This window comes from Sminthopsis crassicaudata, chromosome 4 (genome assembly GCF_048593235.1).
Source record: "Sminthopsis crassicaudata isolate SCR6 chromosome 4, ASM4859323v1, whole genome shotgun sequence".
In the NCBI taxonomy this organism is placed as follows: domain Eukaryota; kingdom Metazoa; phylum Chordata; class Mammalia; order Dasyuromorphia; family Dasyuridae; genus Sminthopsis; species Sminthopsis crassicaudata.
Window position 1 is genome coordinate 319361112 of NC_133620.1, and position 22000 is coordinate 319383111.

A 22000-nucleotide genomic window follows, 5' to 3' on the forward strand; every position below is an offset into this window, starting at 1 on the left:
ACTTCCAGTTAGCATATTAGTATGTTTGTGTCCAAGTTTGGGCAAATCCATTTGTTAGAGGCCATACTCTGCATTTCAGAAGTTTTGCTCACTTTCAGTAATAGATAAAATTTTATGTACCTTGCAAGTTGTACACAATAGATTTGCAGTTTCATGTCCAATAATCTGTTTTAAAATTCTACTGTTATGAAAATGCATGTTTTATTTCCTAAATTAAAAATAAAATAAACAAACCTAGAAAAAGAAAAGAAAAGGTATCTGGGGGCTCTGTCTCTTTTTCTCCGTCTCTCATATGTGTGTCTGTAAATACACATGTATATGTATTTATATGACGGAGACATATATACACATACATGCATTTGTATATATACACACATACACATGTGTGTATTCTATGTATACATTCTCTAACTTCTATTTTTGATCCCGATTTGAAAGAATGGTTTTCTTGACTAAGTGTTACATGTGTTCATTGATAGGAAAGGGGTCAAGCCTTGGCTATAAAGCTTGGGGTCTTTTCCCCCTAACACTGAAAACGTGATCGAAGTTAGTTTGAATCTGAAAATTACATCCCCCTGACTAACAGTATTTAAGGGAACAGATATAATTCTAGCTGGGTACTTCCTCTCTCTCTCTGAGGTAAGCAGACTTTTGACCTCTGACTCCAGCTTCCTGCTTCTCCTCCTGGCACAAATTAAAGTCTCCTTTGGACAAGGGTAAGGGAGAAGAGGCTAACATTCTCTATTCTGCCTCTTTCTAGGTACATAACAACTAAGATCTAGGAACAATGCTCCAAAATATTGATGGCTCTCCCCACTACTGGGACCAGGAAAGGCTACAAAGAAAACATGTTCCTTGGGGAACCCCACCCCATTACACACATATACCTAAGTTGGTACTGAAATCCAGATTTTCCTAACCATCAGGACTAGAACCCAGGCTTTCCTGATCACATATAATTATATTGGTAAATACTGACCAAAATGAGATGATCCTCACGCAGCGGGCTATATTAATCCTCCCCCAAATGACCAGGATTCTAATAAAATGTCCAGTGGCTCAGGCTCCTGCAGAGAAGTCCACCTGTTTAGCTGACCCAGTCACTTGGACTGGGGCCACATGGCATTGTGGGCGTGGGTAGGGGATGTTACCCCTATTTCCTGGCCAGACAAAGCCTTAGATACCTAAGACACTAGACAGTTCTATCTGCCACCTGTCTGACAATGTCTCACCCTGGTTTGTGCCTTCCACCCTGGACAGCTGTTTTCTGAGAGTAAGTGGAGGATGACGGGGTCATTGGGAGGCCAAGAGAAGTGAGTGATGAAGCAGCAGGAACCAGCAAAATCCTTCTCCTAAGAGGGGCAGCTTGGGTAACAGAAAAAACTCACTGGGTTCTGGTCCTTGCTGGGCCACTGACTATCTGGGACCTTCTAAAAAAAATCCCATGAATTTTATAGAGCTGAGTTTCCTCATCCTGAGAAGGAGGGGGTGAGACTCAGAGATCCCTAAGGTCCTTTCAGCCCTTGCTGTCTGGGAATTAGAGACTTGGGTTCTCCGTGGCCTCCTCCCTCAGGGAAGACACACTCTTAAGCTCTGGAAATGCCAGCAGCTTGCTTTGAGATATATAGCTGCTCTGGGAGAGGAGGAGGGAAGAGGTTTTGCATTGTCCAGACTGGGAGCCGACAGCAGGGACTCTCAGAGCGCAAGGGAACAGCGAGCCAGCTGGGCCAGAGAACAATGTGGTTTCAATCTAATTGTCCCAAAATGTTGTTACAATGCAAACCACGTGCAATCCTCTCACCTGCAACTAATCAGCTGAAAAGCTACCGGATAACTAGGCTCAGCCCCTCGCCCCTGCCCCTTTCCCCTGGAGCTGCCCCACTGCACTAATCCAATTGGAGCAGCCACCTTCGCAATAGGCTTTAGCCAATGCTACGAGTGCCAGCTCTACTCCCTAATTTCATTTTGTGTTGAGTGGCAAAACCCCCTTCAGATCCAATCAGGGAAAAAGGGAAAAACTCTGCATAGAAAGCAGGAAAAGAAGAAAAGCCCTTTTTCCTTCTCTGCATCTTACTTCCCAAAGAAGATAACAACAATAATAAATAATAATAAGAGCAAATATCTACATAGCACTTCAAGGTCTGCAAGGAGATTTACATTAGCAGACTTACAGTCTTTTGATCTTTAGAGTGTTATAACCTATTATAACCATTTTAAACAGATGAGGAAACTGAGGCTGAGAGATTAAGTGACTTATTTGCTCTGGGTCACACAGTCATTGTGGGAGACTGGATTTGAATTAAATTCTTTCTGACTTCAAAACCAGCACTCTATCGACTTCACCACCCAGATTAATAGTGGTCCACCTATTTTTAGCTTTAAAAAAATCACAGTCAGACTTTTAAAAAATATATATATTAGTTTGGCAAATCCTTTTTCTTCTTTCTTCCTCTATAATTATGATAAAGGATGGTTCTTTGGGAGGAAGGAGGAGGATTCTAGTAGGAAGGAAGGAAAAAAACATTTATTAAGTATCTTCTCTGTGCCAGGTATTATGCCAAGAGCTTTGGAGATATTATCTTATTTGATCCTCCCAACAGAGAAGTGCTATTATTATCTCAACCTTACAGTTGAGGGAATTGAGGCAGATAGAGGTTAAGTGACTTGCCTAGGATCATATAGTTGGAAAGTATCTGAGGTCAAATTTTAACTCAGGTCTCCAGATCCAGTAGAAAATGAAGGTACTATAAAAACAAATGACATCAGTGAACATTTATTTATTTTTTTTAATCTAATCGGAAAGCTGAATCCTTTGGCTGCCTTTCTCAGGATTTTCCAGGGCACCATGTAATTGCTGGGTCTCCTGAAAAAAAAAAAAAATGAGTCACCCAGCCTGCCTGCCACATCATCGAAGTTGATGTTATTATTGTAGGGTTACAGAGAAGTGAGAGGTGCTGTATTACCCAGACTTTCTGGTTACCAGATGGAAAACAGGGATCGTTCCATTACTTCTATTGTAATAGGCTTGTACATGAATTCTGTGGTCAAGGAATGCATGCTGTAGTTTCTTGGCCAAAAATCGTGGACTTGGAAAGAAGGATTGCAGGAAATAAAGGGAAGCTCATTCTCCGTTCTTCCTGCAGGAAGCCCTCCACTTCTGGCAGCTGGGGAGACAGGCTCTGAGAGAGCAAAAGCAGCAGTGTAAAGGTCTGCTTAGAGATAGATTTTCAGATAGGCAGGAAATAGACAAAGATAATAGAGAGGGAGATAATAATCCATTTAGATGAGTTGATAACAGGTGACAGTTTGGCCTGATTCTGAATGGCTAACAGTGTGTCTAAGTCTCCTGTCCACTAAGAAGACTGCCCACATAATAATACAGCCAGCTCTCAATTATTCTTGGTAATGGGGGACAGGAAGGGCCCAGACATAGGAAATCTACAGATAATCCTCAAACCTTATTTCTATCCATCACTGTCCCCTTCTAGCCCATCAAACCATTGAATAAGAAGCAAAATGGATTGAAATCTCCTCGTCTACTCTCTAAACCCTTAGCCCTCCCTGGGACCGGGGAGAAAAGTGGCTAATTAGCAGTGATGGAACTACATGGCCATCAGGATAGGAGAAGAAGAGAAGGGGTCCTTGTATCATGAGACAGACAGAGACTGCTTGTATTAAATCCTTAATAAACCTTAATAAATAATAAGTCTTAACCTTCAATAAAATCCATCTGAATTTGCCTGCAAGATTTCTCTAGAAAAATTCCAAGAGGATGCATTTAACTTCATTTACCTTAAGAATCTCCTGTGATGCAGTGATAAATACAAATCACATTTTTCATTTTACAGATAGGAGTGAGACATTGGGATGCAGGTTTGGATTTGAAGCCACTTAGTTCTAAATCCTGATTCTGATATTTCCTATTTGTGTGACTCATGGGATGGGACAGCTAGGTGACATACTGGATAAAGTATCAGGCTTGGACTTAGGAAGACTCATCTTCCTGAATTCAAACCTGCCTCAGACAGAGTGACCCTTAGCAAGTCACCTAACCCCATTTACCTCCAGGATGTTTTCTAAGAAAACTCCAACTGGAGCTAACATGGAGTCATGCAGAGTGGGACATGATTGTACAATTACATCAAGGGATGTTCAAATGAGATCATGTATGAAAAACGTTTTGCAAACTTTAAAGAGCTATATAAATGCATGTTATTATAAGTGTGATTCCTCCTCCCACCCTCTCCTTGTGCGACCTCAGGCAAGGCACTTCTCTGGGATTCTTTCCCCATTGGGGAAATGAGGTCCCTAAATCTTCCCTATCCTTCAGAGTCCAGCTTAATTCCTACTTCTTGCATGAAGATTTTCCTAGCTGATGTAATGCCCAGTAATTTCTCCCTTCCCTGAGTTTACATTTTCTTATTGGCCCATACCATTATATTTCTCTTTTTTTAGAAGGCTAAATATGTATTTAGCTAAAATTAATGTACATAGTATTTTCTAATTATATGTACAGATAATTTTCAATATTAATTTTTTGTTTATAATATTTTATTTTTCCAAATGCACACAAAAAGTTTTCAGCATTCATCTTTGCAAGACCTTGTGTTCCAAATTTTTTTTCCTCTTTCCCTTTCTCCTCCCTCTCTTAAACAGCAATCTGCTCCTATATTCCTTTCTAATTATTTCATATCAGTTAATCTTGTCTCTCTGATTAGATTATAAGCCCACTGAAGGCAGGGGCTAGTTTCTTCTACTTTGCTTGAATCCCTTCCACAGCCTAGCATACAGTAGGCAGTAAACATTTATTCATTAAAAGTGAGACCTAGACACCTACCAAAACTTACGTTAAAAAAAAAAAATTGCAGGATCACAAATTTAGAACTGGAGGAACCTTAGAAATCAACGACACACTCCAGGAGCCGTATTTTACATATGAAGCTGAGGCTCAGAGATATTAAGTTGCTTTCTAAAGATCCCCCAAGGGACAGAGATGGAACTTTCAGACTCCTGGACTTCCCCCATTGTGTGAGGAGGGAACATCTTTTCCCTTCCCTACCTCCCAGCTCCCTTTCAGCTTTATGTTCTGCCTTCTATTAGAATTTAAGCTATTTGAGGGCAGACTTGTATTTGCACAGTGCTCAGCACATTTTAAGTACTTAATAAATGATTGTTAAGGATTTGAGGAAGCCCAAGTATCCTAACTCCTAAGCATTTTCTTTTCATCAGGTCATACTAACTCTGGTTCCTACACATCGATGACTTAATAATGAACAAGTTAGCAATAATGATGATAATGATAGTTAACATCTATACAGAGCTTCAAGCACTTTTATAAATATGATCTTTTATCCTCACAACAACTCTAGGAAGTACTATTATAACCCCCACTTTATAAATGAGGAAACTGAGGCAAACAGCAGTTAAATGAATTGCCCCCCCCCAAGTCACTCAGATAGTAAGTTCCTGAAGCCAGATTGGAAATCAGGTCTTCCTACTTCCAGCTCTAGTGTTCTTCATCAAAACATTGAAAAGCAAGTATATAATTATAATGACCAAGCTTTGCTCAGAAGAAACAAGAAAATAAAACCACTTGCCTTCTTTGCAGAAGTGGAAGACTATGGGTTTGGAATATTGCATATGTCAGATTCAGTTATTGTGTTGATTAGTATTACAATAAAACTGCTTCTGTGTCCCTGATCCCTCACCTCTAAAATACTCCTTTCAGTTCTAGGTTTGGATGGGATTTAGTTCTGAGAGAGACCAGACTCTACAAAGAGCAGTCAGGCTCTTTTTTCAACTATCTTTGACTCTTTACACCTCACCCACCCACCCCCAATTCCCACCCCAACACCCAGAGGAGAATTACTCAAGGCTTAGGTTTGGCTAATGTCTAGGAGCTCCCCAAAATAGGGGAAAGGGTGCTCAACCTACAATATAAATTAGAAGAGAGGAACTTATAAGAAATGCTTAACACAAGAAGAACCTTATAAATGTATCTTAATAAAAAATTTAAACAACCAAGAGTAATCATGTATAGGGCAGCTAGTGGATAAAATGCCTAACTTGAAATCAAGAAACTCATCTTCCCGAGTTCAACTCTAACCTCAGACACTACCCTGGACAACTCATTTAACCCAGTTTGCCTCAGTTTCCTCATCTGTATAATGGGTTGAAGGAAAAACTGTTAAATCACACCAGTATCTTTGCCAAGAAAACCCCAAATTGGGGTCATGAAGAATCCTACATAACTGAAAAATGACTGAACAAGGACAATAATATATAAATGCTATTATGTTCTCCTGGGAGATTGGGGCTTACTTACATCATCAAATATGAAGTAATACACAAGATTATTGACTAAATATTTTACTTTCACTTCAATTCTACCCTCCATGTTGGCTTATTCTGGTAACGGTCATAACCTTCTAATGCAGAAATTAATCCTGTTGCCAATGAACACTGAGATACTCAGAGACTTGCAGTCTCTCTCATTCAAGAGTCTGTTTTCAAGACTGGATGGGTCCCTCTCAGGACTTAAATTCAGTCACATATAGTTTGCTCAGAGAAAAGAAACATAAATTTTATATATATATATATATATATATATATATATATATATATATATATATATATATATATATATATATATATATATATATATATATATATATATATAAAGAAACTAAACTCCCCCAGCTGAGTCCCTGTTCTAGCTGAGTGGTTCTGTATTTCTGCAGAAGTAGAAAGGAAGATCCAAAATGTTTGAACTGTTCAGCAGATGGAAAGAGAGGGCAAACCCCAGGATGGAGTCTCCTTTTAAACGAAGTTGATGAGACACAGCATTTAGTAGTGTGGGATGCTAAGGAGCAACAGTTGAAGACAGCCCATTAAAAAAGTTTTATTGATGCCTTTTGCTTTTATACCACAGTTATTTCCCCTTAACACCCCCTCCCAAAGAATCCTCCCTCATTACAAAGAAAAACATTTAAGCAAAACTAACCAACATAGTGACCAAGTCTGACAGCATATACCACATTCCATACCCAGAATTCCCCTTACCCCCACCCCCAACCTCTCTACTGGGAGAAAGAAACTGTGATTCATCATCTGTTCTGAGACTGATCATTACAATTAATCAGAGTTGGGCTATGTTTTGTTTATTTTACTGTAGTCAGTGTGTACAAAGAGTCAGTATGTATAATGGATATAATGCTGGCCTCAAAGCCAGGCAGATTTAGTTTAGTTCAAGTTTAGCCTGGTTGTGTGGCCCCAGATAAGTCATTTAGCCTATCATTTCTGCAAGCAACAACCTTAGTTCTGTAGATTGCAAAAAAAAAAAGCTGCTTACTTGCATTGTTAGAGGCAGTTTTTATCACTGTGATTCCCTGTATCAATAAAATCGATATGTCTACTTCCTAACTCATTTGTGTATGTGTGTGTGTGTATACACACACACACACACACACACACAAATATATATATATATATATATATATATATATATATATATTCCTACTGAATTCCTTCTGTTAATCAGCAGCTTGGTGACAGAGTGGATAAAGTGACTTATAGACACAGGTCAGGATTCAGATTCTTCCCAAGCTTCTGGGGGAATCATTCATCCTCAACCTTGGTTTTTTCTTCTGTAATCTTGGGATAATAATATCTCACTGGGTTGTTGTGTGGCTCAAATAAGATAGCAGCTAAATGCATCATTCAGTGGAGAGAGCTTTGGGTCTAGAGCAAAAGATTCATGAGTTCAAATTCAGCCTCAGAATCAGCTGTGTGATTATGGACAATGTCTGTTTGCCTAATTCACTGGAGAAGAAAATGTCAAACCACTCCAGTATCTACGCCAAGAAGACCCTATACAAGGTCATGAAAAGAGGGACACAGCTAAACAATAACAAAAAAGTACTTTGCAAACTTTAAAGTGCCATACAAAGGTAAGTGTTATTATCTCTTGCTCTTCCTCCTAGTTTTCCTAGCTTCCTTCAAGCCCCAAATAAAATTTCACATTCTACATGAAGTCTTTCTTAATCCTCCTTAATTAATCCAGTGCCTTCCCTCTATTGATTGCTCCCTATTTTTTCTATTCTTGGATTGTTTGTACAGTTATTTGCTCCTTGTCTCTCCTTCATTAGATTATGAATTCCTTAAAGGTAGAAACTTTCTTTTGCCTTTATTTGGATGCCCAGCACTTAACACACTGTCTGGTATCTAGTAGATGCTTCATCGATGTTTATTGTTAACCGACAGAACAATAATGTTGTGTTCTATTCAGATACCACAATTTGTTCATCCATTTTCCCAAAGGATGAACACCCAGTTTCTTCCCAGTCCTTTGCTCTCACAAAAAATACAGTTAGGAGTATTTTGGCGTACATGGGATCTTTCCTTCCAGAAAGCCAATTTTGACCCAAAGAGATCAGACAATGAGAGGGCTCCTTCTGAGTTAGAGAGGAAAAAAGGTCCAGGAGCTTTGATCCTGCCAATGTTGTCAGACCTGGAAAACTATTTGAGGTATGAATTCAAACTCAAAATGCATTTGCAATATAAATTGATTAGTAATCACTCTGCACAGATTCACAGAGATTTAGGAGCTAGAAGGAACTATCACACAATTCGAGAGATACTAGACTATGGGTTCCAGAGAGTTGTAGTCTGATCCTGGCAATATCACTCACCAGCTGGGTGAGCTGGGCCAAGGTACTCCCTGGTCCCCTTTCAGCCTCTCAGCCTCCCTATCTGGGAATTGAGGTCTGCTCTGGATATGTCTGGAGGTGCTTTCAGAAAAGTAATAGAACATCTCTGACCTTTATTTAGACTTGTACCCTGAAGCTTGGAATCCAAAACACTGAGAACAATTACAAAGCAAGTTGACCCACAGTAATACTACGGGATGACAGTCTTCATTCTTGTCATCTCCCTTTTACTCAGCCCTTTCCTCAGACAACAAAATATCCATGTTAGTATGCATGAAAATGAGATGTCCTCAATAAGAGCAAGATTATGTAATGATCAACTATGATGGACTCAGCAATACAGTGATCCAAGTCAATTCCAGTAGTGTTGGGATAGAAAATACCATCCACATCCAGAAACTATGGAGTCCGAATGCAGATTGAAAGATACTAATTTTGTCTTTTTTTGTTTGCTTTTTCTTTCTTGTGGTTTTTCCCTTTTATTCTGATTTTTCTTTCACAACATGACGAAATAGAAATATTTTTTAAATGATTGTAGTACAACACATCATATTTCTTGCTGTCTTGAAGAGGGGGAGGTAAGGGAGAGAGGAAGGGAGACAAAATTTGGATTCAAAATCTTACAAAAATGAATGTAGAAAACAATTTGTATATGCAATTTGAAAAATAAAATGCTATTCAGAAATTTAAGAAATTCAGAAAATTAGGTATTCCTATGGGGGACAGTACAAGGGAATCTAATGTTTAAAAATTATTTAAACTGTTGGGAAATAGTTTTATTTTATTTTAAAGGGAAATTCCCATGATATAGTTTATACAGTGGATTAGGAATCCAGACTAGGCCCCGTCTCTGACACTAACTATAACAATGAGTACATACATTCATCTCTCTGTGTTTGCTATCCACCTGATGAAGTCTATCATCCTTTTCAGCTCAAACATTCTATAATTTAAGCTTGAGTTTTCTTAGATTTTATTCCACGGTTCTAAATGTGAAGAAATAAGCAAATGGAATTTTGAGAGGGTTCTGCCTAGAAATTAGGGGATTTGAGCGTCAGTGCAGATTTTCATCCATTAGGGGGTGCCATTTCCATTGCTTCCTTCCCCCAGTTTAATTCCTAAAAGGGGGAGGGGGCTGCCATTAACCCTTTCATGGCTGCACCACCTGGCCTGGTATACATTTAGATAAAGATTAGCAGTGCTGAGAAGCCCAAGAAAAGGAAGTGCGGGGGTAGCAGAGCTGGGAGGGGAGTGGGATGGGGAGGGTTGATGGCAAGCATAAATTGGGATGGGGAGGAGGTGAGATGACCAGAGATTATAGCTTTTCCTGTGAAGGGAAGTTATCCCTCCCCCTCTTCTGCCCAAGGACCCGAGGAGAGCCCCTTCTCTGTGTCTTTCTCTTGTGATTGGCAGAGCCCAATAAAAGGTCGGTTGTCATGGTCCCTGCCTTTCTGTCTCTCTCCACATGTCTCTGACTGGCTAGCAAAGGTCTAAAGGGAATGAAAGAATTAGATCCACAAGAAATCAGAAGGGAGGAAAAAAGAGATGGCTTTGGAGGAAGTCACTGTTCCTGCAGAGAAATGATAGCCTAGGGACAGGGGCAGGGGTAGGCATTTCTGGGGGATGCAGCAGAATTGGGTGGGGGGAGGGACTGAGGAAATATTTGCTCTTCCTGACATTGCTTGCCCAAATTATATTTATTGTGTCCCATGTCAGGAGTTATTTTTTCCCCATAAAGACAATGATTATCCCTTTCAAAGTCTGGGGTTGCATCCAAAGGAAGAGATGACCCAGGTTGCTTGAAATAAGAGTGTTGGTAGGAATGGTTAATTTTTGGTGGAGGAGGTACTTTGCAAATATGTTGCTTAGTCGATCAAAATCCATAGACTGCCTGATTATTTGATCTTATTGATCCCTTAGTTCAAGCTATTTATTTTATAGTTGAGGAAACTGGGGCCCAGTGAGGTAGGTATGACTTGCCCAACATGATACAACTAGTGAGTGGCGAAGCCAGGACTAGAACTCAAATCTCTTGAATTTTATTTAAGTTTTTTTTCAAATAATCAGCATTTATTTTCTTTCCCACCCCCCTGAAATTTATTTTTCTTCCACTATGTCATACTGCTAAAGTGCAATCTATTTATTGCTGCTGCCTTGGTCTTGACATTTCTCTTCAATAAAACTCAAAAAAACTTCAAGAAAAAATAATCCAATGGATCTATAATTTCCTGGATGTGAATTGATTCCCTCCATCGATGCAAATCATCACCTCGTCTTGTCTACCAGAAAGTTCATATTTAGCAGTGTGGATGTAGCATAAGTCCATCCTAGATCCCCAATATGCTGTAAACCTTCCTCAAATTCTCTTGCCATTGGTGAAGCAACTCATTAAAGTACCTATCAATTACTGCTTTCTCTCATCTTGTGTTCACCCTGTCTTCTTTTCTAATAATCTATTTTTGGGGTGATATTCTTAGCATATTCTCTAGGATTCAAACTTCTGGAAGAGAATGAACTAATGTCTCCACAGAGCAGTTGAACTTGTGCTGCCAATGAGAAAAGTAAACTTAAATTTTTTTCCAGAAATGTGGGATCAGGAAAGAGAACAAAATAAATAAAATAGTTGTGACCTAATCTCCCTTTGGCAGTCTATGGCTCAGAATAGAGGTTTGCCTTGGGATATATATAAATAGATAGATGATAGACAGACAGACAGATAGATAGACAGACACTAGATGGGGCAATTGGGTTTAAGTGACTTGTCCGGGGTTACACAGAAGAAAGGGTTAAATATCTGAAGCTGGGTTAAAATACTCTGTCCATTGCATCATCTAGCTGTCCTAGAATAATTTTTAAGTACATCAAAATATAGAATTATAAAAGAAACCAATTATGTTTAAATAGCTATCAAAATGTGTGTATTTTTTTAAACTTTATGAATCTCAGGTTAACAACCCCAGCTCTAAAAACTGCCTTCAGGTGTACCCACCTTCCTTTGGGAGCAGTTTCCCTACTTTGGAATTAGGACTCTACCCTAGAGACTGAATTTAAATGGCTACATGATGTGGAAGTGTATTGGACGTCACTCCTTCCAACTGAAGCCTGACCCAGTGGATAGCTATTGCTAGAAGAGAACAGGAGTAGCATAGGAAGTCATTGACCACAGCTGGATCATGGACCTGTATGGCTCCTCAGACCAGTACTAGACTGGGAGCCAGGACCCCTTAGTTCCAGTTCTATCTCTGACACTACCATGCTGTGAGACTTTGTCTGAGTTACATTACCTCTCCCTGAGGCTCAGATCCCCATCTACAAATTAAAAGACTTCACTTAGACAACCTCTACCTTTCTTTTCTCCCTCCAGGAGTGCAATATTGGTCTAGGGGACCTATCCTTTCCAGTCTCCATACAAATGACTTCCCTCTGGATGCAAGTAGGTAACATAGTAGGTGGAACTTTAGCTCTGGAATCAGGAGGACCAGAGTTCAACTCCAGCCTCAGACATAATTATGTAATCCTAGACAAGTCACTTAGTCCTGTTTGCCTCAGTAGGTACCCTGGTGAAACTCTGTGACTGGTGGAAAACAGGTGAAGGGGTCATATAGAAATAGCCCTGATCTTTAAATCAGGATGCAGATCTCCAATTTTCCTCATACTAGTTATGTGGCTATAAGCAAGTCACTTCTTTCTGAAGAGCATATAATGGGAAGCATGGAGCAGGGTTGGGAGGAGGCAAGTTATTCAACCACTTGAGCATCCTAAAATTTTGACAGATAAAAAGAAATCCAGATATGTCTATTACAGGCACCCTAAATTTGAGGAAAATAGCTTTCAAAAAGGTTCAGTGAAAGTCTGTATTCAATGTCCTGAGAGAAGTCCTCTCACTCTCTTCTAAACCCTTTGCTTTCTGGCTTCTGATCTCACCTTTCAGCTAGAATTGTCTCTACAAAATTATTCTTAATTGCCAAATCTAATGGCTTTTCCCTTAATCCTTAACTTTCTTGTACTTTCAGCTGAGTTTGATATCACTGACTACTTTTTCCTGGACACTCACTTGCTTCCCACATAAAGCTGTTCTTGGTTCTCCTCCTCCCTTCTGACCCCTTATCTTCAGTTTGTTTTGCTAGATCTTCTTCCCTGTTACACCCATAGTTCTGTCCCAGACCTTCTGCTTTATTTCTTTCTGTGCTGTCTTACTTGATTATTTTATCTGCTCTTCTGGATGTAATTATCATCTTTATGCTAAAGATCATCAGTTCCATATATCCAGTCTTAATGTCTTTTCTGGGAAACTAGGTGATAACGTGGTGGGGCCTGGAGTCAGGAAAATCTGACCTCAGACACTTCCTAGCTGTGTGACCATGGGCAAGAGCATGTGTGCCTCAGTTTCTTTATCTGCAAAATGACTGGAGAAGGACATGGAGTACCATTAGATGTGAAAATAAACCCATCCACTGTTGCTCATGAGAACAAACCACAAAATATGAAATAGTTTTAAAAAGAACTTTGGTGGATTGGGTGGGGCAGCTACAGGACACAGTAGATAGAATGACAGGTCTGAAGTCAAAAAGACTACTCATCCTAAGTTCAAATCTGGCTTCAGACACTTCCTAGATGTAGGATGCAGGGTAAGTCACTTAACTCTGTTTCCTCATCTGTAAAATGACCTGGATAAGGAAATGGCAAACCACTCCAGTGTCTTTTCCAAGAAAACCTTAGAGTTGGACACAACTAAAAAATGACTCTAACAAAGTCTTTCCTGGGTTCCCATCTCACCAAATGCCTATGGAATATTTCAAATTAGATGTCTAGTCATTTTCAACAATCATATCCCAAACTTCACTATCTTTCCCCCTAAATCCATCCCCCTTTTTAACTTCCCCATCACTATCTTTATTACCTCTAGTTTCCCCAGGCTCACAACCTTAAGGTCATCCTTTACTTCTCACTCTCGATGATACTACATATCTAATCAATTGCCTTACCTGATTTTACCATTTTATCACTAGAATATCTCTCAATTAAACCCTTTTCTCCAATTGTATAACCAACCTTACTACTTACAACCTTGCATATCTTTTATGTGAAAGAAGAGAAGGAGAACATGATGCTAGTAGACGTTTAAAAACTGAGTTTTTGATAGAATTTGATGGTGTACAATCTGCTGGAGATGACAGAGTCCTTGTAATGGGTGCAACTAACAGACCACAAGAGCTTGATGAAACTGCTCTTAGGCGTTTCATCAAACGAGTGTATGTATCTTTACCAAATGAGGAAACTAGATTCCTTTTACTAAAAAATCTATTAAGCAAAGAAGGAAGCCCATTGACCCAAAAAGAGCTAGCTCAGATAGCTAGAATGACTGAAGGATACTCAGGAAGTGATTTAACAGCACTTGCAAAAGAGGCAGCCCTGGGTCCCATAAGAGAACTGAAACCAGAACAAGTGAAGAATATGTCTACCGCGAACCTGGATTATTGCAACAAGTAGCCTTTGAATTGGCCTTCACTCACAAGAGTTTTTCTAGTCTAATAAAAGCTCACATAACTATCAAAGTGATTTTCTTAAAGCACAGATCTGACCATATCATCCACCCCTTCTCAATAAACTCCAGGGGCTCTCTGTCACCTCTCCATCTATCATGAATTCCTTTGTTTGATATTTAAAATTTATTGAAATATAGTCTTTTACTGGAGTCTCCTAATAAATTATTTCCCTCTGCAGGCAATTAGCCCTGGCTTTGGAATCAGGAGTACCTGAGTTCAGATCCCACTTCAGACATTTACTAGATGTATGTCTCTGGGCAAGTCACTTAACCCAGAAAAGCCTCAAAATAAACAAACAAACTAATTACTTCCTTCCATGTACTCTAAAGTTCAGTCATACTGGTCTACTTGTTTAACTCAAACATCTTTCTTCATTTCCTATCTCTGGAAATAGGTTTTGAATAGCTATCCCCCTTTCTGGAATGTTCTTCCTCCTCATTTTTACTTTCCACATAGTCGAGAAATAAAATCTGCTTTTTGTTGTTGACCTTAGCTTTCATTACCATCTTTAGAGGCTCAAAGAAAGAAAAGAATGGTTGCTTGAGGTAAATGGGAAGAGAGAAAAGATCAAGCTTCAATTTCTTTTTTATTTGTATTTTTAATTTTAAAAAAGTTCCAATTATATTAATAACAATTTTAACCTTCATTTAAAAAATTGTTGAGTTCTTAATTCTCTGCCTTCCTGGCCTCCCCCATCCTTAAGGAGGTAAGAAATTAGATATAGCTTATACATGTGCAGTCATGTAAAACATATTTCTATATTAGTCATGTTGAAAAAGAAAATACAGACCAAGGCAGCAGAACAAATAAGAAAAAAAAATTTAAAAGATTTAAAAGTATGCTTTGATCTACATTCAGACTCTATTAGTTCTTTCTCTGGAGGTGGATAACATTTTTCATTCTACATCTTTTGGAATTGTCTTGGATCACTGTTTTGCTGAGAATAACTGTTTTTCACAGTTGATTATTATTCAATATAGCAAGCTTCAGCTTCTACAGGGGAATCCTTGGTTGACTATCCTGCCCCAACTCCCCATCTAAGGCTACATTGTATCTATTTGGTATGTGTTTTGTATATACGGTGTGCATACATATAGCTTCCTCTTTCGGAATATAAACTTCTTGAGGACAGAAACTGGTTTTGTTTTTGTTTATGTTTTTGTTTTTGCTTTTTCTTCATATTCTCAGGGCTTGGCCCATAATAAACCCTTATTGAATAATTGATTGATTGACTTAAATTCTACATTGGAATGTCTCAGACATTTTAGGAAATTCAAGAATGAGTTTCTAAAGATAAAAGGAAAGCAATTCCAATAACGAGAAAGCATATTGTCTAAAGCAAAGGTTCTGAAACTATGGGTCACAACCCCATACCAGGTACTGTAACTGAATGTAAGGGTTGTGAAATTGTGATTTATTATCAGTAAATGTTTGGTTTATATACCTATTTTATAAATCAATATCCCTTGGGTCATGTAAAATTTCTTGGGAGAAAAGGGATTGTGAGTGGAAAAAGTTTAAGAAGCTCTGATCTAAGGAGACTGATAAGGGGATGACTACCAAACTGTCAAGATGTTTAAAAGAGAAAATGGAAGAAAGGGCAGATTATAGAAGCAGGGTAAAGAGCTGTAAAAATGATGTCAGGAATGCTGATGGTCTAAAGATGGTAATGAAAGCTAAGGACAACAACAAAAAACAGATTTTATTTTTCAATACTAATGTTTCAAATACTAAGAATTCCTCTAATTATGCCTTCTGCAGTATTATCAAAGGGATGGTTAGTTGACCTTTAGAAAAAGAAATAGTGATTACAAGGAACCAGCATGGTACCATCAAGAACAGCTCACACTAATCCGGCCTTGTTTTTTTTTTTTTTTTTCATTTTATTTTTTGGGTGGGAGGTGGACAGTTATTAGACTGGTATATTAGGGAGTTCAAACTCAGAACTGGAATGAAACAAGACTCTCATAGACCATATAACATTTAACAAAAGCAATGTTTATTTAACAGCCACATAGAAAGAATATTTAAATTTTTTAACTTAATAATATTCTATTTTTCCCAATTAAATGTAAAGATAGTTTTCAACATTCATTTTTCTAAGATTTTTGTGTTCCAAATTTTTTTCTTCCTCTCTTTCCTCTTCTCCCCAAGACAACAAGTAATCTTATATAGGTTATACACATACAATCATTTTAAACATATTTCCCTATTAGTCCTTGTGAAAGAAGAATCAGAACAAAAGGGGAAAGCCACAAAATGGGGGGGAATGAAAATAGTATGTTTTGAGCTATATTCAATCTCCATAGTTTTTTCTCTAGATATGATGGCATTTTCAATCATAAGTCTATTGGAATTGTCTCAGATCCTGTATTATTGAGAAGAGCTAAGTCTAGTATAATTGATCATCACACAGTCTTGCTGTTACTGTGTACATTGTTCTTCTGGTTCTGATCACTTCACTCAGCAACTGTTCAGGTAAGTCAAAAAGGATACTTAGTAAAGATCCAAAACTGGTTCCATAGACACAAAACCACTTGAGATTACCTCCCCCCATTCTTTCCACCCCTTCTTGTCCTAATGCAAAAATGCATCTGATTAAAAGAATGTATTGATTCTCATGGCAGTAGGATACCCATCCAGTCTGAGAGGACCTGGGACTTTTTATGTCTTAGACAACCAGGAAAGACTTGGACAATCAATGACTAGAGCTTCATCTCCTAGACTAAGGGATCTTAACGTGGAGTAAACTTGTGTTATTTCTGTTGTTTACATTTTGACAACTATATTTCAACATATTTGGTTTCCTATATAATCCTACATATTTTATTTTATAGATTTAAATGCATAATATCTCAAAATAATAAAGACATTAATTAAATGCAAGATATCTCAGAATAATATCTGAGTCAAGGAGTTCATAAGTTTCACAAGACTACTAGTCAGTCAACAAATATTTATTAAGGGTTTACTATGTGTCAGATGTTATGATAAGCACTAGAAATACAAGTATAAATAAAAAGAAAGCCCTCGAAGAGCTTTAGATAGTGGGGATTCAGTGGGGAAAGACCGAAGAAAAAGGGAATCTGAAGTGTTTAGGGGAAAGGTACCCAGGCTGAAGGAGAAGTTCAGAGGAGTGTACCTCGGTGGAAAATGAAGAATTGGCTGGCCTGGTCTCCCTCCTTAAGTAAAAGTTCTAAGAGAAGCCATCCACTCAACAATCAGAGTCAGGAAGTACTTCTGAGATGTAAATTCTAGGACTGAAGTGGTCTTCAAAAATGAAAAGGTTCCTAGGGTATGAAAAAGTCATATGAAAAAGGAGGGCAGTCTGTGAGAAATGAAGGGGTTCGTGATACACACACAAAAAGATCCAGAACATCTGCCCTCCATCAATCAAAGGTTAAGATGGCTATCCTGCCTTTAAAGGAAAAACCATCCCAGACTACACAGCAGGAACACTAGCAGATGTTACTCCTATTACAGGTAAAATCTAGGATTGGTGAAGGGAGAGACCCTCTGTCCTCACCTTAGGTCAGACAAAATCTGGTATATTGTGTTAAGTTCTGGGCACTGCATTTTAGCAAGGATGTTAGTAAACTGGAAAGCTTCCAGAGGAAGAGAAACAGGATGATGAAGAGCCTGGAGATTATATCATCTGAGCATCATGATTGACAAAGATATTTAGCCTGGAGAAATGGGATTTGGGAAGGATATGATCCCTATGTTCAAGTATTTGAAGGACTAACCTGTGAAAGATTGATTGAACTTGTTCTGCTTAGTACCAGAGAGCAGAAAAAGGAGTGTGGATAGAAATTATAAAGGCTTAACGTCAAGGCAAACTTTACTGGCAATTGGAAGAGTTCAAAAGCTGAGTGGGCTATCTTTGGGACAAGGGAGGACCCTTCTCTTGAGGTCTTTAAGCAAAGGTTGAATGAGCACTTGTCAGATGTGTTATAGGGGAGATTCTTGATTCAAGACAGTTTGAAATAGATGGCTTCTGAAGTTCCTTCCAGCTCCAAGATTCTGATTCAATCCTCAGCCTCAGTTTCCTCATCTGTAAATTGAAGATATCAATTTGTTAGGAAAGTACTTTGAATAACTTTAAAGTGCTATAGAAACATCTCTCATTGTTATGATTATCCCCCCCTTTGCTCCTACCTTCCTTGTTTTTGTTAAGGGTAAAACCATTCAGTCAGATTTGCAAGCTGTCATCTTTAATATTTTACTCTCCTGATTTACATGAACTGATGCTAAATGAAGTGAATAGAACCAGGAGATTATTGTGCAGAGCAACAACAAGATTATATGACGATCAATTCTGATGGACACAGTTCTTTTCAACAGTGAGATGATTCAGGTCAGTTCCAATAGTCTTGTGATGAAGAGACATCTGCAGCCAGTGAGTGGACTGTGGGAATTGAATGTGCTTCACAACCCAGTATTTTCACTTTTTGTTGTGTTTGCTTGCATTTTGTTTTCTTTGTCCCTTTTTTCCTTTTTGGTCTGATTTTTCTTGTGCAGCAAGATAATTGTATAAATATGTGTGCTTATATTGGATTTAACATATATTTTATCATGTTTAGCATAAAAAAAGAAAAAGTTTTATTAAAAAATATTTTACTCTATTTGCTCTTCGTATCTATCTAATAAATTTCCAGATCTTGCCAATTTCATCTGAAAATCTTTCTCATCTTTTACCTTCTCTCCATTCATTCCACAGCCATCTTCATCCAATGACCTTTTCATTTCTTGCCTGTTGCTTCTTTTTTTTCTTTTTAAATAGTATTTTATTTTTCCAACTTACATGTAAAGATAATTTTTAACATTCATTTTTTAAAAAGTGAGTTCCAAATTTTCTCTCCCCCTTCTTGCCTTACATCCTCTTCCCAAGAAAGTAAGCAATTTGATATTGCTTATATGTTCAATCATGTAATATATATTTCCATATTAGTTATATTGTAAAGGAAGACACAGACCAAAAAAATCACAAAAAAATAAAGAAAGAAAAATTAGTATGCTGTGTTCTGCATTCAGACTCCATAGTTCTTTCTCTGGATATAGATAGCATTTTCCATCATGAGTCTTTTGGAATTGTCTTAGATCATTGTATTGATGAGAAGAACTAACTAATTCATAGCTGATTATCACACAATGTTGCTGCTACTATATACACTGTTCTCTTGGTTCTGCTCACTTCACTTTGCATCAATTCACATAAGTCTTTCCAGGTTTTTCTGAAATTGTCCTGCTTATCATTTCTTATAGCATAATTGCATTCCATTCCATTCAGATACATAACTTGTTCAGCTTTCTCCATCTGGTGGGCACCCCTCAATCTGAAGATTCTTTGCCATCACAAAAAGAACCATTATAAAATTTTTTTAATATGGAAGTCTTTTTCAAAATTTTGCCATGATTTTTAAAATAGTCTCCCAACTGGTTTTTCTGTTTCAGTCTCTCACACCTTCTCTCTCAAATGAGTATTTATTAAGCATTGTACTGTACATAACTACCAATATGATGTTCCTAAAGCACGTTAAACCTTGTCACTCCCTTTCTCAAAAACCATTAATGGCACTCTGTTGCCTTTAGGATAAAATACAATCTCCTCTGTTTGGTATTTAAAGTCCTTTAAAATCTTACTCTTGTCTAGAGGTGGATAACATTTTCCATCATGAGACTTTTGGAATTATCTTAGATTGTTGTATTGTGGAGCATAGGTAAGTTCACAATTCTTCATCATATAATATGCTGTTACTATAAAAAAAACTTACTCTAATTTATTTTTCCAGTATGGTTATGAAATACTTCCCCTCATCTATTCTAGCCAACAATAGTTATTTTAACTAAAATGAGTTCACTTGCTTTTCCCCATAGACCATCATCCCACCTTTACTTTACAAAAGGCTCTTTATTTCATGTCTATGATGTTCTCTCCTTGCCTCTTAAAATCCTCATCTTTCTTCAAAAATGGCCTCAAAAGCCATTTTCCATATGAGATCTTTCTTGATTCCCCCAGAAAGAAAGATATTTTTCTCCTATCACTTTGTATTTACTTTTATTTATCCTGTATTTACTTCTCTGTTAATATATTGTATCCCCAAGTAGAATGTAAGCATTTTGAGGACAGGGATGATTTAATTTTGTCTTTGTATTCTCTAAGACCCAGCACAATAACTGGCATGTAGCGGATGCTTAGAAAATATTTGTCAATTAATTAACAAATTATTATTTTTTCTAGATTCCTGGAGAAAGCTCCATTCCAAGAAAAATCTAAGAAAGAGGATGTGTGTACATCATTTGTCCTGAAAGAATCTCATTAGAAAAGAGATCTCATCTTTTTCCAGAGACCTCTGGTACCAGAGATCATGGATGCTCCCAGTCCATCTTTCCTGGACAGCTCTGCTGGTTTTTCATGTTTCTTGAGAATACCTGGCTGCCTGGGCTTCTCCTGGGAACTCATTCCCTGAAACTGGCAGTATCATGTGCCTTGGATCCTAGTCCCTGAGGGTGACTCCCAAGCCCTCGGTGCAGAATCTTGACTTTCACTGCATCCTGGAACTGGAGGGAAATCCCCTGGGTCACATCTTTGGTTTGTCCTATGTGGTAAGAAGGGTTGGCTAATAGAAATGAGGTCTTGGGAGGATTTTATTTCTTTTTTTCAAGAGTCTTATTTCATACAAAGTCTTATTCCTCTTCAGCCAGGAGAAGCTGAGACCCATAGTAAAGAGGTGGATGTCTGAAGCAGGATTTAGGTTAGAACTCTGGGCTTGGAGTCAGGAAGCTCTCAGTTCAAATCCTGCTTCAGATATTTATTATTTGTGATCATGATTATTTCAGCTTTCTGTCTCCTGTACAATTTGAATCTATTAAAGTGGTGTTAAGACTTTTGGGGCACCCATATAATGGAAATAAAAATATCACCCGATTCTTAATGAAATTCAAATGAAATAATCTATATTAAGCGATATATAAATGATAGTTTTTATAAAAAAGAAGTTTTTAAATGATAGAGGGAGAAAAATAATTTTTAAAAAATTTAAAGTATAAAATGATGAAGGGAGAAAAGTAAGGGAAGGATTACAGCTTAGGTAATGGAGAGCCAACAGAACCAACATGATTGTTGAACCCACAAAAGATGTTGAGACCTATTTCTTTTCACTGGGATCCAGTGCAACATCTCAAAATGTCCTTAACATAATTTTAAAACAGATCCCAGAAGAGGAGAGCTCCCTTCTGAGTAGAATGGGAACTGAGTGCCTTGAGGGATTTAGATGGCTCAGTTCTTTTAAGAAAATTCAAGTTTGAGCAGGAAAAAGAACCTTTAAAGATTATCTTGTCCCATTCTCTTATGTTATAGCTGAGGAAACTGAAGTCCAGAGATTGCGACTTGCCCAAGGTAAGATAGGTAGAAAATAATAGAAATAGGATTTGAAAATAGGATTTTGACTTTGGTTGAAGAAGGCACTTTGCCTCTTGGTTTCTTCCTTCCTTCACACAAACAAAATGGGGAAAGTCTAGAGGGGTGGAACATCAGACAAAGCACAAAGGCGGAAGAATCGTTGGGTCTTTGGTGATGATCTCTGCCATCTGAGTGGCTTTCACCATTTTCCCCCAAATCCCACCTTCATCACAAGACAGATTTGCTTGCTGGGCTGGAAAGCCGCTGGAAGGCTTGTTTACCCCTTCTCCCTCTTATTTCTTTCTGCACCTCCCCTTTCCCTGTACTGGGTCAGGCTGCCCCTT

General features: G+C 38.1%; 1 long non-coding RNA gene across 1 annotated transcript; it reads right to left on the reverse strand.

Moving 5' to 3' along the window:
* Window positions 1-2737: 2737 nt before the first annotated feature.
* Window positions 2738-9788, reverse strand: LOC141541314 (uncharacterized). The gene is made up of 3 exons (XR_012481742.1): window positions 9589-9788; window positions 2964-3179; window positions 2738-2863 (listed from the first exon to the last, which is right to left on the reverse strand). It is a non-coding gene; the product is annotated as an uncharacterized LOC141541314 (long non-coding RNA).
* Window positions 9789-22000: the final 12212 nt, after the last annotated feature.